Source organism: Galeopterus variegatus, unplaced genomic scaffold, assembly GCF_000696425.1.
Source record: "Galeopterus variegatus unplaced genomic scaffold, G_variegatus-3.0.2 Scaffold4940, whole genome shotgun sequence".
NCBI classification, from domain to species: Eukaryota; Metazoa; Chordata; class Mammalia; order Dermoptera; family Cynocephalidae; genus Galeopterus; species Galeopterus variegatus.
In genome coordinates, this window is record NW_007731051.1 from 91,560 (window position 1) to 96,684 (window position 5,125).

General features: G+C 32.2%; 1 pseudogene; it reads left to right on the plus strand.

The window, feature by feature from the left end:
- Positions 1–2,886, plus strand: part of LOC103604058 — a 3,776-nt pseudogene extending 890 nt beyond the window's left edge.
- The last annotated feature ends 2,239 nt before the right edge of the window (positions 2,887–5,125 follow it).

Consider the following 5,125-nt stretch of genomic DNA (forward strand, 5'->3'; position numbering starts at 1 on the left):
TGGATGATTCAGTCTATTCAATGGATTCTCTAGGGATGCTTCTTTTATTTATATAAAACCATCAAAATAAGTAGAATAAATTATCACTTGAGATTAAAATCAATCTAATGGAGAAATTCTGGAGGATGAATAAGAGGCACAGGTATTTTTCCTATTACAAATAAAAATAGAAATAAGCTCACCTTATGACTTTATTTTTCTTGGTTTATATTTAAACAGGAATTAGAAGAAAAGGGTTTATTCTTCTTAAAAGAGAAAAAAAACAAACTGTTTTTGAAAATTTTCTATCACCCCAATTCATGGGAATGCAATTTGGCTAACACAACAAATTACTGGAACCAAAAGAGTGGTTTTTAAATTATAGTGTTCATTATTTCATTAGCAGAGCAGCTTCCTACATCTGCATTATTCATCTTAAGATCACTTCCGTTTTTTAGGTTGATGTGTATGCATTTTCAGTTCAGGCTATTTGGAGGGCACATGACAATGTGTTTAGTTATGGACACTATGACTTAATTTTTTTTATGTGGGATGTGGTTGATAATACAAACAGATTCTAGTTCTTGACTTCAGGAAAGATACTTTAATTTGGCTTTGGAAACAACAGTAATCCAAGTCATATGCATATTTTTATAATTTTCGTCTCTATTGCACGGTTATCATGTGCATTTTCACCATTTTTCAAAGAACAGGTAAAGTCTTTTATTTTGTCTTCATGATGCTACAGATATGGATAAAGAAATGTGCAATTTTACATAATCGTTGTGTTCCGTTAAAGTTGTATTATACTGAAAGACTTTGACTGAAAACTGATTTTGCACCTTCCTTTTCATGAATATAACTTTTCCGTTAATTTAGGTCTTCATTAATGGTCTTAAACTTTTGAGAAGTTCCAAAAATTTTTTTATATCTCTCCATAGATTTCTTGTACATAGTTTTGTTGCTCTTTCCCATAGCCTTTCTGAACTCAATATTTGTAATCTTTGCATTATGTAAGTAAAATGATATCTCTCTATAAATCAACAATTTGCATTCATTTTGTAAATGGTGAGGAATTTTGCCATTTACAATTTCTTTATGAATTGATCTTTTGTACACTTTACCTAAATTCATTGGCATATTCAAAATCATTTTATGACCTGAAAGAAGTTTAATAAATTATATTGTAAAACTTAATTTTTCCCTAGATGTTGTTTTTGTGGTGTCAAAGGGTTATACATTTTATTTTAATGATGTTTGTCACTCCTATCCCATCAGAGTTTCTGACTTCCCTACTTCAAGATTATATAAGAATTTATAAATATATTCTTCTAGTTAACTGACGTTTATTATATTTAAAGCTTTGAATTGTAATCTTATGCATGTACATGTTTGGGATTATTAAGAGAAAGAGATAATGTGTTTGGGTGTGGATATGTTTATTTCTGTGTGAACCTATGTGTAATGAATTAAGTCTACTTTAAAAATTGTTTCCTGTTGTCCTAAAGACAATTTTACACACATTTTCAAAAAAATCCAAACTTCTTTATTAATCTGAAGGATCATGTTTATTATACTTAATGTTTAGATATTTATGTATGTATTTCTAAACTCTGTTCTTCAGTTAAATGATTATATCTAAAACACCACATTATTTTCATTTATGTAAAACCCTTTGTAGTTTCAAATAAAAGCCTGGTTACATACAAAGGACTCTTTTCTTTGGTAGACCTTCAATTTCATTTGTTGTCCCCTAGGGCGAAGTGTCAATAGGAAGTTCTACCAAGGTTTTCAAGTTTCATTTGTGACTATTAACATTATTCCATACTTTTAGAGAAAAGAGACCCTGAATGCAGGGTTGGGCTCTCAGGCTTTCCTTCAAAATATTGGTCCCACAAATCCTTCATTTCTTGTCAAAATTTTAATGCTTTCAAGAACATGCATTTTACATTTTCTAGCTCTTGTTGCTGTCTTTTTTGGAGATTTGGTGCAAAAAGAAGCCATTTTTGCTATTTTGGAAGATAAATGCATATTACATCTGTATCCAACTTTCCAGTGTGGCAATATGTATGGGTTATAGAGAATTACTATAGACTATGGCATATTTTGAGGCAACATATACATCAGTTTATATTTTCGATGTATTTTTCTAATGAGAGCAGAGAAATTCAGATTCTCAGCTGTTGTGTAGGCATCACTTCATTTTCCACATGCTTTTGTCTCATTCAGATAAACAGAAAGCATTACTAGTTCTTTGAATTCAGCCGGAATGGACATAGAGAATTTTTACTTTATGCATGTATCAATTTTCCATCTTGGAGTTATAATTTAATTCACAGTAGCTTTGATCATATCATGTAGTTCTTTTGAATTAAAGATGTTTATTGCATCTTTTACCACTTACCAATAATAGAGGCACAGTGCTTAGACATAATTGTAAATATGTATTATATATTATATTTAGTAATATATATTATATATTATATATTATATGTATATTATAGTATTATATATTATATGTAGTAATATATATTATATTTGAGGTTGCTGGATTTAATCCAGTTATTAGATAAACTGAAAACTTCTAGGCTGGCCAGGTACCTCAGTTAGTTAGAATGTAGTGTTATAACCATAAGCACAGTCAAGGGTTCAGATTCCTGTACGAGCCATGCCAGACACACACATACACACACACACACACACACACACTCTCTCCTCTCTCTCTCTCTCTCTCTCTCTCTCTCATGAAAACTGCCAAATTTTAGTGGAGCTCATTACACAATAAAGTTCTTTAGCTGGTTCATATAAGTATTTTTGTGACTCTTTTTCTAAGGCCCTTATGGCCTAGAAGATTCAGTGTTTGACAAAACATATGCCAACGAGATCATGATGGTCAATGGAGTGTAAGCCTTAGACACTGTTCCCTTGGTAGAAAATAATAATTACTTTCTTGTATAAATTGTTATGGAATTGTTATCAGACTAAAATTAAGGGATTGAATTAACAAACTAAAGATTATGATATTTACATCTGACCAGATTCAGACCTTGGTCGAAAGGCTCCAATCTAACCTAAAACCACAGAGCTATGATTAGCTAATCTCTCCAGTTCCAAGGCTCTCTGATTCTGAACCTTCGGGCTGCTTGTGCAGAGACGCTCTAGCAGCCACAATAAGATCCTCCTTTGCCAGGGGTGCCGTTATGTAATGGAACGTGGGGCTGCTTTGCCCTTCAATCTAGCTTAAATATTATTTGTCTTAGGTAAACAGAATTATAATATGAAACTCATAATTCATTACTCAATTTACTTTAGTAAAAACATAATTTGTTATGCAGTTTACTTTAGAGTTGTTCTTTTCACATTACAGGGTTTTTACATTACTTGGCATTTATTTCCTCTTTCTTGGCAAGACCTAAGTCTTTTTCCTTTAGGGATTGTCCTAGGGCAGAAAATTGTTCAGGAGAGTTTACTTCATTTGAATTTGTTCCAAATATTCTAATAAACATCTATAATGACCTTATAGTCTCTTTCATTTAAAATAGTGATGATGTAAAAAGTCATAGACTGTGTCTCCAGCTATAAATGGAAGAATTACTGTCTAGATAGAATGAGCCAAGAGATTTCTGAAAACTCAAATTTCTGCCCATGCTGGTGTTATGTCTTTAGTTGGGATCTATTCCTCTGTGTGCTATGCTTTCTTGTTATGTCCGTCATTGCTTGTACCAATTTGTGGAAGATCTCAATTTACTGAGTTGAGATTGGGATGAAATAGGAACATGCTTTTAATGAGGAAAAAGCGGTCTTAGGGACATGCTATTTGAATGACTTAAAGACTGAAGAGATCTGCTTCTGCCTCTGAGAAAGCTGTGTCACTGACTTTTCTTTGAAGTTAAATTCTTGCATTTGCCTTGTTACGTACAGAGATAATGGCAAGGTGCATGAATGTTATTCTACATCCTCCATCAAAGTAAAGTGCTTTATGGTTGCTTCAACATAATTTACTGAGAAGAGAAAAATTCAAGGAAATAATTTCAGTGTTCTTAGATTTTTCTGTTTATGTGTCACCAAATAATGGGTTTGGCCTGGTTAATTTTTATTAGTTAGGTCACCTTTTACATGATCATGCTAACATGTCATTTTTGTTTTTCTGTGAAGAAATTTTCTCAGCAGGTGAGAATATTTAATATAACTTTTTTATATATATATATATTTCATCATTTTATATTTTAGGCATCTGCTTTGGAGACTTGTCACTCTTCTGAGATGATGTGAAGCCTGTGTGGTAATAAGGACACTGTAGCCACTTGGAACTATCTAGATCCAGCGATCAGTCACACATTATCATGTGTTCTACGATTGCACATAGATACATGAAGTATCTACAGTTTTCCTCAGTGAAAGAAGCATTGATTTTCTGGACCAACACAAGACCCAAGATGTGAGTTCCTGAGACAACTGACAAGAACTCATTGAAAATTCCTTTAATATATTGAAATATAGCTGTCTTAATTATAGCTGTCTTTACTGGAGAAATCTGTATTGGAAAAACCAAGCTTGAAGAACACAGAAAATAATAAGAATATACAAAGTATGTTTGGTTTTAGTATACACAGAATGAGAAACTTAATGTCATTATTGCTCATTGTAATGATCAAATTTTATTTGCCACAGGCTAGCAGTTTTCAATAACAGTGATGGCTGGAAACTATATTTAATATAAAAGTCTGAAAAATGAAACAGTATGTCAGCACAATAAAATAAGGTAGGGTTGCAATAATAGTATCATAGATAATTTGACAGGAAAGGATTCTGAGATCATCTGCTTCAATCCCTTTATTTTCCAATGGTCAAACTGAGACAGACTTGTAATTATGTTTAGAAAATGACTTAAACCCATGCCTTTTTACACGGAGCTTGGAATTTTTTTTTTGAGTATGCTGCTTCTTGGAATCTGGGGACTGAAGTTCTATTTTTGAGCACTGTCATTACCTGAATGACATTATAAATAAAAACCTTGTCCCAATATCTTCTGCCTCTTTTTTTCAGTGTCTATTTTTTGCTCCCTTATTACTTAGGTCACCCAAAGAGTTTGGAAAAAAAAAATACTAGAAAATAAGGCCATAGTAGGTGATAGTGATGAGTTACT